Source organism: Maniola hyperantus, chromosome 22 (genome assembly GCF_902806685.2).
Source record: "Maniola hyperantus chromosome 22, iAphHyp1.2, whole genome shotgun sequence".
NCBI lineage: Eukaryota > Metazoa > Arthropoda > Insecta > Lepidoptera > Nymphalidae > Maniola > Maniola hyperantus.
The window spans coordinates 7292682-7311899 of NC_048557.2; the positions used below are offsets into that span (position 1 = coordinate 7292682).

Sequence of the window (19218 nt, forward strand, 5' to 3'; positions counted from 1 at the left end):
CTGTTATGGTCCCGTCTCGATCTTAGATCTCACTCAAAACTATGATTTTCAGTATAATAATCTATTGTTTATTAAATACTATGTCATCTCATAATGTCACGATTGAATAACTATTTTTCGGACGGACCGAGACATATTAGTTTTATACTACAGGAAAGATTTGTTTCTTGATTACTGAAACTGATTAGCGAATTTTAGTAATTCTTTCATCAATTATTAGAAAGTTACCTACTTTATTCAGAAGTAACATAGCTCCGCTATTAGCATAGATTCATTATAAAATGTTTTTAGTATTTTCTAAATTGGTTCAGGTTCTTGTGGGATGCTTCTGCCGCAGCTTGTTAACATCTTACAGGCAAAGACTGCCTCCTGATTTAGCATTCTGGCATGACTAGGATTGCCTACTGTACTATAATACAGTAGCCTATTAGTACTATGGTACAGGAGTTCCTTCGCGACCGCCACGGCAGACGCAGGATTAGTCATGCGTTCCGCAATGGATATCGATAAAACAAATAAATACGTGTCGTAAAAAGTGAAAGTAGTGTTATAAGTGCAGTCTAAATAAACGGAAAGTATCTAGTAAAATAACATAGTGGTCAACGTTTGATATAAAATCAAAATTCATCTTTAATTCGTTTCACGACTCACAACTAGAACTATACAGCTAAGTGGATTCACATCAGAGTGCCACTCAGCAGTGGCGTGCACAGGGTTTTGGCCTCGGGTAAGCATTAAGTATCATCAGAAAATCCAAAATGTCAGATCATGGTACCTCGGGCCGGGCGAAGAGAGAAACTAAGACTAAAAAAGACGTACCTATCAGAAAAAAGGTGTTGACGAGGGCTACCGAGCTTGCAACACAGTCGGACGCAAGTGACAGTGATCCACCTACAGCAAACACTAGCCGATCTAGTCGAACATCCACTGGAGATGGCACTCTTCAAGCACTGGCAACCCTACCAGCTACAGCAAATCGCCTTTACCAAGAAGCCAAGGACAAAATAGAACAGTCAAGTAATACCACAAATGAAATTAAAGAAGTAGTACTGAATAACCTCGCAGCATTATACGAGATTGTTCTACGCTTGAGCGAGTCTAGACAGACACTTCAGTTACAACTGGAAAAGGCGCGAAATCAAACAACAACGCAACTATTGGGGAAGGAACGTGAATATGCAGGCCGCCTCGTAGAACTGGCGGAAAATGTTAAGACAGTCGATGTGAGATCCCCAGTTAGTGAAATCCTAACAGAAGTGAAGTCTCTGAGACAGTTAATTGTTTTCGATGTATTGGACCAGCTGGGAAGCCAACAGCCTACACCACCTATCCCAGCGGACATGCAGTCAACAATGCAACAGTTGCAGGAAACCAACAGCAAACTCGTGAGTATTTTTGAGGAAAATAAAAAGCAGGCCACGTATGCAGAAATAGCAGCGAGCCCAAAAACAAAATCTACCATTCCACAGGCGAATCACACAATTATAGTCTCGTCGAAAGATGAAAAAGACACAAGTGAAGACGTACTTAAAAAAATTAGAGGAGCTGCGAATGCTAGATCGACTGGGGTCAGGGTTGAAAGAATTAGGAAGGCCAAAAATCAAAAGGTCGTCATTAGCTGCGAATCACAGGACTCCTTAACTCAGCTTAAAGAGAAACTACAAGAAAATGGCCAACTAAAAATTGATGAAGCAAAAAATAAGGATCCGCTAGTTATGATACAAAATGTGCTATCCTACAACACAGATGAAGAAGTAGTGGCCTCTATAAAAAATCAAAATAGAGAAGTATTAAAAGATATTCAGGAAGAAGATTACAGAGTTGTAGCCAAATACCGCCGGAAGGCTAGAAATCCACACGAGTGTCACATTGTTTTGCAGGTCTCGCCGAAGGTGTGGCAAAACCTTACCAAATTGGGGAGGGTACACATAGACTTGCAGCGTTGCCCGGTGTATGATCAGTCTCCACTGGTACAATGTACCAGATGTCTTGGATTCGGGCATAGCAGAAAGCTATGTAAAGAAACTGCCGACAGATGTAGCCATTGTGCTGGTCCTCACCTTCGAGCGGACTGTCCGTCCTGGGCGATCAACGATATAGCTTGTTGTAGGAACTGCCATACAGCGAAGATGGATAGAACCGAGCACAACGCGTTTGACCGGGACTGCCCCATCAGGAAAAAATGGGATACAATAGCACGGTCAAGCGTATCTTATTGCTAAGGTACAAATAGAAATGGACATAGCGGTAGCTCAGGCGAATCTCCAGAGAAAAAGGTTAGCGACACAAGAGCTGTTAAAGGAAGCAGTGTGTAGGGGTGTAGGTATCTCCTTGGTCCAGGAGCCTTATGTGGGTGGTGACGGTATTCTGAGGCAATATACAGGAGTCAGGATAATTCAAAAAGTCCAAGGAAGAAGCAAGCCTGTTAAAGCAGCGATAATAGTGCACGACGATAAAATGATAATTAGTGAAGATCCAACAATCACAACTGAAAATATTGCTTATGTGGCTATCAAAACTAAAAAACGAGTCGTACATTTAATTTCTGTCTATTTCGAGGTAGACCAACCCTTGGAGCCGTACTTAAACCATATAAAAGAGATACTTGATAAAATAAAAACTAAAAATGTAATTCTTGGGGGGGATGTCAATGCCTGGAGTACTTGGTGGGGAAGTTCGGAAGAGAATAATAGAGGAACAGAAATAGCTTCTTTTTTAAATGAATTTGATTTACACATATTAAATATTGGAGATGAGCCAACGTTTGAAGTAGTCAGGAATGGGAAAATTTTTACCAGTAGGGTTGACATCACAACATGCGGTGTAGACTTGCTGGATAAGATGGACGATTGGGTGGTTGATAAAAGCTTCACAAGCTCAGATCATAATACAATTACATATACGATAAAATTAAAAAAACAAATACAGGAAGTCAAAAATACTACGACTAAAAAATATAATACAAAGAAAGCGAACTGGAAGGTTTTCGAAAAAATATTTAGTGAACAAATACACGAAGGCAAAATAGATAAAGAAGTTATAAATAATTTAAATACAAAATCAGAAATAGAGGAAATAGTGTCTATATATACGAACTGTATAACTAAAGCTTGTGAAAAGGCAATTCCAAAAAAGAATCCAAAGAATTTATTCAACCTTCCCTGGTGGTCCACCGAATTGGAATCGTTGAAAAGGGACATGACTACAAAAAAAAGGAGGATAAGAAATGCGGCTCAGTCTCGACGTCCATATGTTGTTAAAGAGTATGTGGAAGCTAAACAAAAATATGAAGAAGAAGCCAAAAATGCCCAAACGCAAAGCTGGAAGGAGTTTTGTACGAGACAGGATAGAGAGAGTCTGTGGGATGGGATTTATAGAGTAATAAGATCTACGAGCAAGAAATCAGACGATAAGCCAATGATAAAGGATGGTATAACATTGAATCCTACAGAGTCTGCTAAACTGATTACAACTACATTCTTTCCAGATGATAACAGCCAGGATGATTCGCCTGAACACATCGCATTAAGAGCATCAGTAATGTCACACAACGAAGAGGAGAACATACCAAACGACCCGCTATTTACCATTAACGAATTAGAATATGTTATAAAGAGTTTCAACTCAAAAAAAGCCCCAGGTTCAGATGGGCTTACAGCGGATATTTGCGCCGCCGCAATAAACCACGATCCTCAACTTTTCCTCGGTATTGTCAATAAATGTTTACAGTTAGCCCATTTTCCGATTCCGTGGAAAATTGCCACTATTATAGTTTTAAGGAAGCCTGGGAAAACTGACTACAACGATCCTAAATCCTATAGACCAATCGGACTCCTATCGATTCTTGGAAAAATTCTTGAGAAGCTGTTGGTGATACGCCTCAAATGGCATCTTCTGCCTAAACTAAATCCGAGGCAGTATGGTTTTGTTCCCCAGCGCTGCACGGAGGACGCCCTCTATGATCTGGTAAACTACATCAAAGAAAAAATTAAACAAAAACTTATAGTATTAATGATTTCATTGGACATAGAGGGCGCTTTCGACAGCGCTTGGTGGCCGGCCATACAAAATCAGTTGATCAAGAAAAGTTGCCCTCTCAACCTAAGACTTCTGGTTAATAGTTATCTAGAAAATAGAAAAGTCCAAGTGTCTTACGGCGGAGAAATGTGTTCGAAACAAACGACAAAGGGATGTGTCCAGGGATCGATAGGTGGTCCGATATTTTGGAACCTAGTATTAAATCCGCTGCTCGATGCTTTGGACGAGCGCGAAATCTATAGCCAAGCTTTCGCTGACGATGTCGTCCTCGTCTTTTCCGGGAAAACCTCTGACGTGATTCAAGATAGTGCAAACAGTACCCTCGATTATATTTGTAAATGGGGATTTGAAAATAAGTTGAAATTCGCAGCCCATAAAACGAATGCAATGATACTCACTAGAAAATTAAAATACGACCCCCTAAATTTAATCATGAACGGGCAAAATATAACACTTGTAGAGGAAATTAAAATTTTAGGTCTTACTATCGATTCAAAATTAACTTTTAATAAACATGTTTCAAATGTATCTAAGAAGGCACTTAATATATATAAATATATAGCTAGAACTGCAAAAGTTACTTGGGGGCTAAACCCGGAGGTGACGAGGACGATATATGTCTCAGTGATAGAACCTATAGTGTTATACGCAGCCAGCGTATGGGCAATGGCAGCAAACAAAGTTTGTATAAAAAAGCATCTGAATATAATTCAAAGAGGATTTGCACAAAAAATTTGTAGGTCATATAGAACTGTTTCATTGCATTCTGCCATTTTGCTAGCAGGGCTTGTTCCACTGGATCTCAGAGTTCAGGAACACGCCCTGTTGTATGAAACTAAAAGAGGAAGGCCAATCAAATTTCTGCCCGATGACCGCGAACTGGAATCAAAGTGGAAAGTCACTTTTATGGATTTAGAACACCCTGCACAGAGATACAGCATCGTATGCACATGCCTTGATAATTTAGAACCTAAAACTATGGAAGACTATAATGTTAAAGGCCTGCTACTCTTTACTGACGGTAGCAAAATCCAAGGAAAGGTAGGTGCAGCGATATCTTTATGGAAAAACGGTGTGGAGGTTCAATCCGTGAAGCTCAAATTGGAAAGGTATTGTACGGTTTTTCAGGCTGAGTTATACGCAATGGAACAAGCGGTAGGATTAGTAGTACAGAGAGAAGAAAAAGAAGCTTGCATCCTAAGCGACTCTAGATCCTCTTTAGACTTATTACAAAACCGAAACTCTTCTCATCCATTAGTTCACGCCATTAGGAAAAAATTAGCCATAATACGTGACCAAGGAAAAAACATAAGATTTTATTGGATTAAAGCGCACGTAGGAGTCGAGGGAAATGAGAGAGCCGATTATCTCGCGAAACAAGCGGCTCTCTATAAGAAGACAGCAGCAGATTACGATGCATGTCCATTATCATATATCAAACGGACAATAAGGACTGATTCAATAGAACAATGGCAAGAACGATATACCAGTAGCATAACGGCCAGCACTACGAAACTGTTTCTGCCGGATGTACAACAAGCTTACCAGATTATTAGGAAGGTAAAATTAGACCCAATAATGGTGCAGGTGCTGACGGGACATGGTGGTTTTTCTTACTATCTACACAGATTCAAACTTAAAGACAGCCCAGCGTGCAAATGTAATCCGGAACAGGAAGAAGACGTAGCACACTTACTGACAGACTGTCCAAGATTCGGAAGAATTAGGAATGATTTAGAAATAGAATTAGGAATAAATATAAAAATAAATACATTAAACAGTTTATTAAGTGACACAATAACGAGACCCAAATTTATCAAATTTTGTACGCGCATAGCTAAAGTAATAATACAGGAAAATAAAACATAAAAAAAAAACAGTTATGTAATTAGTAAAATTATGTAAGCTCATAGAAAACACAATATTGAATATTGTGAAGTCATAAAGTAAGTCTTTTTTGTTAAAATACCGTAAGAAAAGGCTCTAATTTCTATGTTATAACACATAGAAATAAATGACCAATGATAGAAGAAGTTTGGATAGCAAGTGTTCATGATATAATGAACATTCGCTAATCTAACAAAATTATTGTTATGCAAGCAAACAAAGAACAGCAGGATATAAGATAGATATAAGAATTCATGTAAATAGTAGGGTAGATAATTACGGCAATTAGAATAGATACAATAGACTTATAGAATGTTAAACATTCTATCATAATAATGTACATGTGTAATTAAATTTAAAAAAAAAAAAGTGTTTGGATAAGTACATATATAACTATATAATATGGGTGTTATATAAGATATGTATGTATGAAAAAGAAAAAAAAAAAAAAAAAAGGTAAACGTAAAGGTAAAAAACGTACGTAAAAAAAAAAAAAAAAAAAAAAAAAAAAAAGTTATAAAAAAAGAAGCCAAAAACGACAAAATTAAAAAAAAAAAAAAAAAAAAATGCTATGAAAGATGCAAAAAAAAAGACAAAAGAAAAATAAGAATATTAAAAAAAAAAAAAAAAAAAAACTAGCATAGTCTAAGTAAAGCCTAGTGTAACGTAGTATCCCTAACGCACTGCACTTAGTGTGTAGTAGCACCAATTTCAACAAAGCAATAAGAAAGGCAAACGGAAAAAAAAAAGCCAATCTTAGTACCGACCTAGAACAGTCTCCGACCGCCATGTCGGAGGAAAAAAGGGAGGAACACATTAAAAAAAAAAAAAAAAAAAAATACAGTAGCCGGCATGAAATATTGTACATCCAAGAAAGAGAATGCAGCTTTCTAGAGTCACTTACAACTATGTGATGTTTTGTCTGTCTCAACAACAGAGACAACACTACAAAATTGCTATCTCTTTCTAAAAGTCCATGTTCAATATTTTCTGCTGCGTACTATATATATAGTTGTCATTGTACTATGTTTCGGTTCTGCATAATATATATATATACTGTTGAAGAAATATAGAATAGAATAGAATAGAATTTATTTTATTCAAGTAGACTTATTACAAGTGCTTTTGCATCGTAAACTAGTTTAATTTACCACTGGTTCTGAATGAACCGAGAAGAACCAGCAAGAAACTCGGCGGTTGCTCTTTTCAAGTCATCAATTTACAATATTATTATACCATACTGTACAAGCAATCACAGCCCCGTGCATTGCTGGAGCGAGTCAAATCCAAGCTTTCTTATCATTTACATAGTCTTCCACTGTATAATATGCTTTTTTAAGAGCATACTTTTAATAGATTTTTTAAACTTGTGTAAAGGCAAGTCTAAAAATGTTTGTGGGATTTTATTATAAAATATTACACCCATTTCCACAAATGACTTTCCCACTTTTATACTCAGTAGGTTTGCAAAAATACTTCATCATCATCAATGTAATGCTTAAGAGTTCTCCATAATGTTCTCAAAGTTGTGTGAAGTCTGCCAATCTGTATTTGGTTAGACATTAGTGTAGAATGGCCAAACCCTTCTCACTCTGAAAGGAAATCTTTGTTCAGTAGTGAGCCGGCGGCGACAGGTTGATCATGAATCATGATGAAGATGTAATTAGGTTGTAGGTAGGTAACAACTAGGAAGTCACTTGGGCTATCAATTGTAGGTAAATAGGAAGTCATTTGGGTTATCGGCAAAATAAATCAGAATCATGGTCGGAATAGCAATGATTTGGAACTCACGTTCTTTGGCTGTCCACAAAATAAATATTTGTAGAGGACAATATCACTTTTGGAATGTATACCTACCTATATACTTCCTACTTTAAATTGGTTGAATTAGATACTTAGTATAGTTCTTGCATTTGACGAGGGTGAGTGGCTTATGCTTGTGTTAAGTTGTAACTTGTATCGGTATAAGTAAGGTACAGTAAAAGTGTGCGTTTGCGAGTGCTTGCTCGCGACATGCACGCACACTTACACAATGCCCTTGTATACGACGTAACACAAGTAAAGTTCACTCGCCTTCGTAAATTGCAAGAACTGCACAATAATAGAACAAGTAAGGGTAATGTGGGGCTGGGGTGCTCTCCAGATAGACCTACAGTATATAAAGAGGATGGCAGAAGTTTTGACGAACTCCCTGGCTCCCAGTTGTAAGCGCTGTGGTCTTATTAGTGGGAGGTCCCGGGTTTGATTTCGGGGAGCGATTTGGAATTTTATAATTTCTAAATTTCTGGCTGGTTGGGAGGCTTCGGCCGTGTCTAGTTACCATCCTACCAGCAAGGCCGTGCCGCCAAGCGATTTAGCATTCCGGTACGACGCCCTGTAAAAACCAAAGTGGCATGGGTTTACCATACCCCTTCCAGGTTAGCCCGCTTCCATCTTACTGCATCGTCACTTACCACCAGGTGAGATTGAAGTCAAGGGCTAACTTGTATCTGGATAAAAAAAATAAAAAAAGTAAAGTAAAAGCTCTTTGGAAAAAAATTCCATATGTAATCTTTAGCCAGGTACCTACTTACTATATATATATAGATAGTCTCAATGTAGGTACTTATACGATTCCTCGATGATTCAGCTGACATGTGAAAAGATTCTTAAATAAAACTCTATTTACCTACATACTTACTTAATTACTTGTAGGTATACGTATGAAAGATTTATTGTTAAAGGCTTAACCACACGAAACGCGTGACGGTTCCGCAACCTGCGACAGATTGTCAACTACAGAATTAGTCACACTTGAATGTCAGTATCGGATTTACTTAATAACTAAATAGATGTGAGGCAATGATGATAATTCTTTATAGCTTCATACAATCCCTCGTATTACAATTACAAAACAAATCATACGCGCGCGTTCAAGGCGATGCGGACGTCCTGTCGTGTTTCCGTACACGTTCCGTCGCGCGTTGTTTCTAGACGAAGGACTATTGTCCGCTTAGGACAAAAGTCCGTCGCCTTTTACTACGGTTGTTCACCGGACTATTAGTTCATCGTGTGCGATGTATAGTCCGCGACAAGTTGAGATGGCAATCAGGGTTTGAGGTGGGGAGACGGCCCCGCACACCTGCACGTCACCCGTGCTCGCGCGCATCAGGTTAGCGCGGGGGCTGTGCGGGTGTGCGGGGCGATCGCTCCCCGTTTGTCATTTCCACCTGTCGCAGACTATGCATCGCATTACGCACACGATGAACTAAAAGGTGAAAAACCGTAGTAAAAGACGACAGACTTTTGTCCTAAGCCTTTGCCCTAAGTTTTTGTTCATAACGGCCTACTCAGACTAACGAGGAACTGTTATCCGTGGAGGACAAAAATGGATCACTAAGAGCTGTATCGCATAACGCGTACGATGGACTAAAGTACGGCGAAATACCTACCATAGTAAAAGATGAGCGACTTTGGTCCTTCGTGGAGAATAGTCCCACGTCTGTGCAGGCCCTAAGCTGCGCGTGATTCACAAATATGGCGGGCGGGGATTGCACCCATATCCGCGCTACGTGACGAGCTGCACGGCTATTTTCGCAATCCGGGACAAGTTGCGTACCATACACAGAATTTCGAAGAAAAGTAACTGTGTAGTTTGAATACGTGCGAACTGCGAAGCAACACGACGATATCAGCTAATGATAATAGGTAGGTACCTACATGATAATAACTACTTTTACAGTGATACGAACTTTCGGTGAATAGCACTGCCTGAATAGCAAATAACTTGATAGTCTACTGGTTAAGATGTCCGCCTCCGCTGGAGGGTTGCACCTACGATTAAATATCTTTTTTTATACCTAGTCGTATTTTCCTCCTTGCTGAGGGTCTCCTTTCCATTAATCACATAATGGCAGGAGTTCTATTGAGATAATAATGCGGTGAGTTCCCAGTTCCTTCCACATACAACTCACTAAGAGAACGAGATTTAGTGTAGTGTAGATGTTAGTGATAATAACCGAGACGGAAGGCTTAACGTGGTCTCCGAGGCACGGAGGAAACGAAAAAGCCACATTTGGACCTCCAAAGTCGGTCACCCGTCCAGTTACAGACGGGTCAACGCTGCTTAACAATCGCAATCAATTAGTCACAACTAGACCACACGTCCCTGATTAAATATCACTTATAAATATCGCTACGCTCTAAATGCATGTTCTGCCGCTTACCCCCTCGATAAAAGACGCCATAAGCACGTTCTTAATGACCCCGATGATCATTATCATGACTGACAATGCATCCTATCTTGTAGGGCAACACAAATTAAACCTCTTTACAGTGTTTTCGCCGCTGAAGACGAAATCCCTGATTTCTAACGTCACCCGGACGTGACTCATGCCACGACCTCGATGGCGTACGGACTAGCCATGTCCAACCAATCCACCAATTCCAACGTCATCCTAAGCCCTTAGGAGGACGTTGCCCACGACCTCTTCAATTGTTTCTTCGAGGCCTAGGACTCACCCCAGGCGAAGCTTCGCGCTCACCATCCTACCCGGTGACGCTGTAGGGCCTACGCAGCATACTCAATCCGAAAAAAAGCTTGCCCACTTCTAGTGATCTTTGGGTCACTGAGCCTGCGAAACTAGGTAGGTAAACTAGTGCTAAACTCTACTAAGTCTAACTAAGGCTCTAAAGAAAATCTACCACCAGCTATTCTCGGTAATTAGATTGAGGCTTCGGTCGAGGCACTGCTCAGGATTCCCCTCTGATTCAATTATTGTTCCACATGTTCCATACGCATGCACATAATTGTATTTGTTAGGACGTCTTTAAATACTTAACTATTCGCTGCTCACGCGTACGGAATGAGTAGATGGACGATAATTATTATTAATTAGTTAGTTCGGGTTAGACAACTGACAACTGTATAAGTAGTTATAAACTCGTGACCAAAAAATATATGGCTTCGTCGACATTGTGTGACTTTACTGTGACTTCTTCACAATGTAGGTAACGTAATCTACAGCGTGGATGATAAATTGTTGAAAATAACATGACAAATGCGGTGTGTATTTAGGAATAAGCTTAGGTGATTCCTAATTCCATGGGATAGTATGCAAAGAAAGAAGGTTCTTCATCACTGAAAGGCTAGTATAATAATATTAGTATGAAGTATATGAATATGTGGACATAACGCCACCTCCTAAATACTGAAAATACCTACGGTTGATGTATCCTTTATGTTATGTTTGATTATTATTGTTATGATGTATTTTTCAAAACCTGAATCCAAGAGGATGAAGTGGCGGGCATCATCTAGTTGAACATAAATCTTAGAAGTATGTTAATGAGATCTCGTTCCCATAAGCGACTCTTCGATGGGTTACTGAAAGCAACATCCCACTTCAAACATCCATTTCGAAATCTCGATAATATCCTATTCCTAATGTACCTACAGTTAAAACAAGGGTGGCTACAACTTAACGATTTCACACTTTGCAAATTTTTGTCTCAGATTACCGAAATTTTCTGTAACTTACAATTTTTGGGAAAGATCTGGACTAGCCTATTGCACGTTTGACTGTTCTACGGTGACACCTACCATTATGTGATTAACGGAAGTTGTGTGGTAATCATCTAGTTTACGCATAAATGTATGAGATCGGTATTGTTTTGCACTAGGTATACATAAATGAATAGGTACTCGTGGTAGGTTATTAATAAATTGTGGTTATTAACTATTATTAACTAGTTTATAAGGTAAAGTGTTTTATAAGCGAACAACAAGTTTAATAATGATCATGCGGTTAATAACGGCTAATAGTAGTGCCTATTGATGTCTAATTCCAAATATAAATAACATTTCTGGATAGCGCTATCGTTGCTCTATTACTTAATTATTATTACTTACTATGTAGTCTGGTAGGTAACGTACTTATTAAAAGTATACTTTCATAGGCAACTTGTCTATGAAAATGAAAAGGAATACTGCCTACTGTGTAAAAATCTCATACAATAAAAAAGTCCTGACTTACTGTCAACGCCTAGCCCAACCCCTTGAACTTAGGCAGCATGAAATGCGCAGAGATTTCTTTTATAATGTCTACATTAACAAGGATGGATGGATTTTTCGAATTTCCCAGGGCATCAAAGCTACTGGCGGTCGCTAGTTAAATATACGCTAAAGTTGGCTTTAGCGTATATTGAACTATATTTTAACTATATAAATCTTTGTGCTTCTATGAAGCGGCTCTAAATTCAACGCATAAAAGAATAAAAGTTTGCCAATGTCATAGATAAATACGATCAGATAAAGAGATAAGATTTTCGGTCGTCGATGTATTTCAAGCCTAAGCGATGCGTTTTTTCAATTTAGGTCATACACATATGGATTTCCTCAGTGCAGCCAGTAAAAGTTGAGTGGCTGATAAAGCGGCTGTAAAGCCAGCTACAGATGTGCCAACATGTCGGTTGCCGACTTGTCTTGACTTGCGCTATTTGAGAATACTAAGGCGGGTAGTTATAGCTAGTTACTTTTGTCCCCGGGACAGAGGTTCCATGTGTATGGCCCCAAATGATGTCCGGCCGGAAAAGTCATCTTTTTCTCGAAGACTGAAATCTCCAATTCCTCCTTCGCCCTCGAATGGAGTGATCCTTCCGCAAAGGGGCTAAATAATTAGCGACTCTTGCTACGACGCAATAAAGCGCAATTCAGCTCGCATAGCGCTACATTCTGTTTTTTTAAGGCCTCTTCTTCTATCGAACAAAATCTAATCTATGAGCCGTCGAAAGGACACCGTCGCGAGTCGTCGTAGGTCTAAAAAGTTATGTGAATCAAGGAAACAAATAAACTTGCGTTATGTCACAGTGTGGCTCAAGGATGCTAATTTTCACATTCAGTCACACTGTTACACACAAATGTGACTCATAGGGTAAATAAAATTACTCTTACGTTACACTAGCTGATGCCCGCGACTTCTTCCGCGTGAAATTAGGTTTTTTAAAAATCCCGTGGGAACTCTTTGATTTTCCGGGATAAAAAGTAGCCTATGTCACTCTCCAGGTCTTTATCCCCCATATACGTACCCATGCAAAAAATCACGTCAATCCGTTGCACCGTTGCGACGTGATTGAAGGACAAACCAACAAACAAACACACTTTCGCATTTATAATTAAGGGTACTGACTAGGTCCTAGGACTCAAGAGATTTTTTTTCCCGTTGTGTCACAGTGTTACTCATAGGAGTGTGACTCAACGGGAACAATTCTATTTCTCGGGTGGCCAAGTGAGAATTGAGCCCTGTCTGGTTTAAATAGCTGACTTGTTGGGACAATTGGAGATGTTGTCAGAGATGTAAAGTCTGCATGTATGTATATTGTATGTCTATGTAGATTGTAGGGGCTTATAAACTTTTAATCTCTGTTCGTGTTTATCTCGCATGGGTCAATGGTTCCTGTTTATTCGGTTAATGACTCTAAATTTAGAGTTGCGTAAACACTTTAATGAATATGGTCATTTGTCATTTTTATTGGTTACCTCGGCCCTCGTGTTATCTATTGAAGATTCTTCATCCGTGTGTAAGTAGGCATGTATTTAATATATTATATTCTAAACTAATGTATTTTACTTTGTCCGCATCGCAGACAGGTTAGGAACTAAACTAACTATGGACGCTTGCATAGCGAAGCAGTAGATACACGTCGCGTCTTCTCACACCCCGCACGATTGTTTTGTCTAGATTCTAGAATATATCCTATCCGCGGCATGAAGTTAATAGAGCGCTCTCTCTACCTAGTCCCATACAAAAACAGAGACAGCGCTATACAAACTTCATCCCGCGGATAGGGTATAGACGTATAGTACGCGACAGGTCGAGATGGCAATCAGGGAGGGAGCGCCTCGCACAGCCCCCGCGCTAACCCGGTGCGGGCGAGCGTGGGTGACTTGGGAGTGTGGGGAGTCCCCCCGCGTCATACTCCGATTGCTATCTCAACCTGTCGCGGACTATAGATGTCTCTGTGAGGCGACTGTATCAGTTTTCAGATTGTGGTGACCACTGACCACCATCGTTCCAATAAAACTTATCTGGTTTCGGCGACATTAAAAATATATAAACAGAATAATAATGCTCAATGTCAAAGTGGTGTTAAAGAATAACGGACAAAATATTGATGAGTGAAACAGGATGTCTCTTTATTTATAGACGTTTAAAAATATACCTACGAGGAACAAAAGTGGCACCACTAGAGGAAAAAGGCTTCGTTCAGTTGCGCATAAATTTAACTTTGACTTCCTGTAGGCTGTGAAATGTCCTATTATAGTGTGCGGAAGTACAGTGACCTCAAAGATGACACCTTTTGTTTGTAAAGTGGTATAAAGTTAAGTTCACGGATATGTCAGGTGTTATCCCTACCGCATCCGTGTATTCGGTTTAAAAAGTTGACACTGCGTTTAACTGCCTCAAAAGATACTCTTCCATCTGGGTTATTAGGGTAGGCCAGGGTAGAATTATTAGCGCTTGGGTCCTTAAAAGATGTCTCTTAAAATTATATTAGATCTTAATTTGAAGGTAAGTATAAGTACGCGACGGGTCGAGATGTCGGGTTGGGGACTTGTGCTATAAAACCTACTTACTTGCCTCCTAGGATCACTTTGTTGTCTGTCTGTCTGTCGGACTGTCAAGAAACCTACAGGGTACTTCCCGTTGACCTAGAATTATGAAATTTGGCAGGTAGGTAGATCTTATAGCTGACATTTGGGGAAAAATCTGAAAACCGTGAATTTGTGGTTACATCACACAAAAAAATTAAATTGTGGTCATGAACTAATAATTAGTATTTTCAGTTTTCTAAGTGAGATAACTATATCAAGTGGGGTATCATATAAAAGGTCTTCACCTGTGCATTCTAAAACAGATTTTTATTTATTTTTATGTATTATAGTTTTTGAATTATCCTGCAAAATGTCTAAAAAATACGAATGGAGTACGGAACTCTCGTTGCGCGAGCCTGACTCGCACTTGGCCAGTTTTTTCCTCTTGAGGCACGGAATTTGAAGTTCTGAACGCACTTTCCAAATTAAAGATTACGTACAGTAGGTACGCGGCCGAAAGTGATGGACATCGGTCTTTAGAATGACATTTCATCTCCGTCACTCATACCTGTATGACGTTCTGTCGGTCTTAACGACTGAGACAGTGCTCTACAAATCTGCTGTCTCCTTCTAAAGATCGATGTTCATCACTTCGCCGCGTACTGTATAAAATTGTTGAAAACAATATTCCGTTTTATTATGTAGCTACTAGCTAGTCAAACCTTATCAGTTTCTAACAGAATACACAAACAGGGGCTTAAAAATTTCATTAACGTGTACCGAGGGCACTAATGAAGGTTTTAATGCTATGTATTTTATCTATTTCCTTAACACATTTTACACGTGTAGCGTGTAGGTAATGATGATGAGAAAAGCCGGACGAATGCGTCATTCTTTCACACTCGATTTTCCGTAATAAAAAACTCGACAGTTATCAAAATCACAAATTAGATAGGTACCTACTGCCTGATGCCCGCGGATTTTTAAAACCGAAATCCACCAAATTTCCGGGGTAAAAAGTAGCCTTTGTCATTCTCCAGGTTTTAAACTAACCCATGCAAAAAATCACGTCGATCCGTTGCTCCGTTGCAACGTGATTGAAGGACAAACCAACAAACAACGCATTTATAATAAGGGTACTGATTAAGCCCGTGATACACATGCCAGTAAATGGTACGCTAGGTGCCAGTAAGCTAAAAAAATTGTAAAGATTTTGGCAGAGGTTGAGAGTGCGATCTAGCATAGACCTTACGACGTGTTTTACGTGCTTGTAGCTGGCATGCGAGTCTCCCGTCCCGCCTTGCGATCTTCTGAGCTACTGGCAGAATCTCGATACACACGCGAGTAGCTCGTTTTTGCTTGTAACTGGCATGCTTTTGTGCGAGTAACAAGCATGTGTATCACCGGCTTTATACGTAGTAGGCGGTCTACAGGCCACACTCCACGGTACAGGTAATCCAAGAGCTGGCACTGAATAACCAGCCAGGGCTCACCGGTGTCTTGGGTACCATGACTATATGGACCCAGGGCTCACCGGTGTCTTGGGTACCATGACTATATGGACATGGATTGTTACAAACTAAGTTATTTTTGTCTAAAAAACTGCATGTGGCATTTCAACGCGCTCTTAATCTATTTTTAAAACAAAACGCGTAACAATTTTTTTTAAGTCAACATGTGGTGACGACTAATATGTATAGGTAGATACACAGTCACGGCTCGGTATATAATTCCGCCGCCAATCCGCACTTGGCCAGCGTGGTGGACTATGGCCAAACCCTTCTCCTACTGAGAGGAGACCCGTGCTCTGTATTGAGCCGGCTATGGGTTGATCATGATCCATACTAATATTACAAATGCGAAAGTGTATCTGTCTGTCTGCTAGCCTTTCACGGCCCATCTGTTCAACCGATTTTGACGAAATATGGTACAGAGATCGCATGCATCCCGGAGAAGGATATAGAATACTTTTTTTCCAGAAAATCAAAGAGTTCCCACGGGATTTATAAAAACCTAAATCCACGCGGACGAAGTCGTGGGCATCATAATATTATAATTCAATTTATTTTCAAAGGAGATGAATGCTCTTTTTTTAAAAATAACAATATTAGCCATGTTAAATGCCATGCCAATATAAGCCATGCTTCAACCGTAATTTCAAGTCACAGTCAAAGGCCAAAACTCGTTTAGCACCTTAATGATCGAATTCGCTTGCACTGCACGGCACGGTTGTGCGGACATCTGATTGTCTGTGTGGCGTGTTTATAGAAAAAGGTCCTTAGTGCGACTGGTTTTTGATGCAATAGTTTTGCGGAATTGCTACTCGAATTCTGAGGCCGATCGTATATAATTTTATTTACCTTTTGCAATTCGTCGTATTAAAGAAATAATGGGAAGTGAAATGCGAATGGGTAGGAAAATAAAAGGGCAGGACTAAATAATAAGTTTGCAGATCGCTGCAATATCATTATTTGCCATTGCAAAAATCAATCAGTAGGTACAGTAGTTCACTCTGGTAGAGTCAATATCAACAAACATACTTTAATTTTGAAAAGGCTACTTGAAATAAATTATTCTACTTCTTTTTAATTGAGTACTTTGCTCTACCAGACCCGATTGCCTAAACAACCATGCTAAATGGCAAATAAATAATATACTTAATAACTTTGAATATAATATGCAATTAAGATTTAATACCTATTTTAATTTTTTTTCCTTTCAAAACCACATATTTTGAAACGTGTTTATTTCTTAAATTATACCTAAACAAAGTTTTATATTTATTCGTTTTTATGAAGGTATGTATTTTAATTAATTTGTGAATATTCTTTTGGTAGGTGCCTTGTATATGACATTTTAGTTTTTGTTTCATTACAAACTAGAAACTATAAAACAGTCGTAAAATATCTGTACCCTTATTATAAATGCGAAAGTGTGTTTGTTTCTTGGTTTGTTGGTTTATTGGTTTGTTCATTTGTCATTCAATCACGTCGCAACGGTGCAACGGATTGACGTGATTTTTTGCATGGGTATAGGTAAAGACCTGGAGAGTGACATAGGCTCCTTTTTATTCCGGAAAATCAAAGAGTTCTCACGGGATTTAAAAAAAAAACTAATTCCACGCGGACGAAGTCGCGGGCATCAGCTAGTACATAATACAACCAAGGTTCAAAATATGTACTCCTGTGATTCAACTAAACCAAACTAATTTCTTAGCAAAAACGAAAATGACTGTTCTATGCTAAAAGTCATGCATTATTATGTAGCTTTTATGTTTAAATAAAAAACTGGCCAAGTGCGAGTTAGACTCGCACACCGAGGGTTCCGTACTTACTCGGGTATTTTGTGGACATTTTGCACGATAAATCAAAAACTAATATGCCTAAAAATAAGTAAAAATCTGTTTTAGAATGTACAAATAAAGCCCTTTCATATGATACCCCACTTGGTATAGTTATCTTACTATGAAAATTGAAAATACTAATTATATTTTGTTCATGAACACATTTCAATTTTTTTTGTGATGTAATTACAATTTCACGGTTTTCAGATTTATTCCTTTACTTGTGCTATAAGACCTACCTACCTACCAAATTTCATGATTCGTTTTCTTGACAGACACGATGGACAGACGGACAGACAAAAAGTGATGCTATAAAGGTTCCGTTTTTCCTTCTACCTACCACTGTACCGGCAAAGCCGCACGCCAAGCGATTAAGCGTTCCGGTACGATGCCGTGTGGAAACCAAAGGGGTATGAAAACTGCCATACCCCTTCCAGCTTAGCCCACTTCCATCTTAGACAGCATCATCACTTACCACCAGGTGAGATTGCAGTCAAGGGCTAAGCTACTCGTACATCTGAAAAAAAAGTGGGCCTAAATGTACAGAAACCATCTATACCCTGAAGCATTTTACATACATGACTTTTTTTTCCAATTAACCTTGGCTTGGCTGGACATACCAGATCACAGTATATAGGCAGTGCGTAGGCAGACACTAACTAGATTGGTAAGTAAAAAATCGTGTAAACTAATTAGTTAACACAATAAGGCCTCCTAAACATAATAATCTTATTATAAGAGGTACATGATATATTATATAACTCGTCTATAGTAGGTACAATACGAGTAGAGAGAGTACAATATATTTCAGCTTTGCTGTGCCTACTATGTATATATTCAGTGGTATATGATCAAGATTCAAAACAAACATTCCTTGGTAGGGAATTTACGATGCTTCAAAAGAGAAGTCTGAATTTCTTTATGAACTATTTCTTTTGACAACCTCCCTGGCGCAGTGTTAAGCGCTGTGGTCTTATTAGAGGGAGGTCCCAGGTTCGGTTCCTGGCAGGGATTTGGAATTTTATAATTTCTAAATTTCTGGTCTGGTCTGGTGGGAGGCCTCGGCCGTGGCTAGTTACCACCCTACCGGCAAAGCCGTGCCGCCAAGCGATTTAGCGTTCCGGTACGATGCCGTGTAGAAACCAAATGTGTATGGGTTTAATAAAAACTGCCATACTCCTTCCAGGTTAGCCCGCTCCCACCTTAGACTGCATCGTCACTTACCATCAGGTGAGATTGCAGTCACGGGCTAACTTGTATCTAAATTAAAAAAAAAACTAGAAAAATGTTATATTTAACTATATAAAAGGAAAGCTGACTGGCTGATCTATCAACGCACAGCTCAAACTACTGGACGTATCGGGCTGATATTTGCCAT

The 19218-nt window shown here is 39.2% G+C and overlaps 1 protein-coding gene across 3 annotated transcripts in view; it reads left to right on the forward strand.

Moving 5' to 3' along the window:
* gol (goliath) overlaps positions 1-19218 on the forward strand; it is a 100079-nt gene that overhangs the window by 495 nt on the left and 80366 nt on the right. The gene's annotated exons all lie outside the window — the stretch shown is intronic.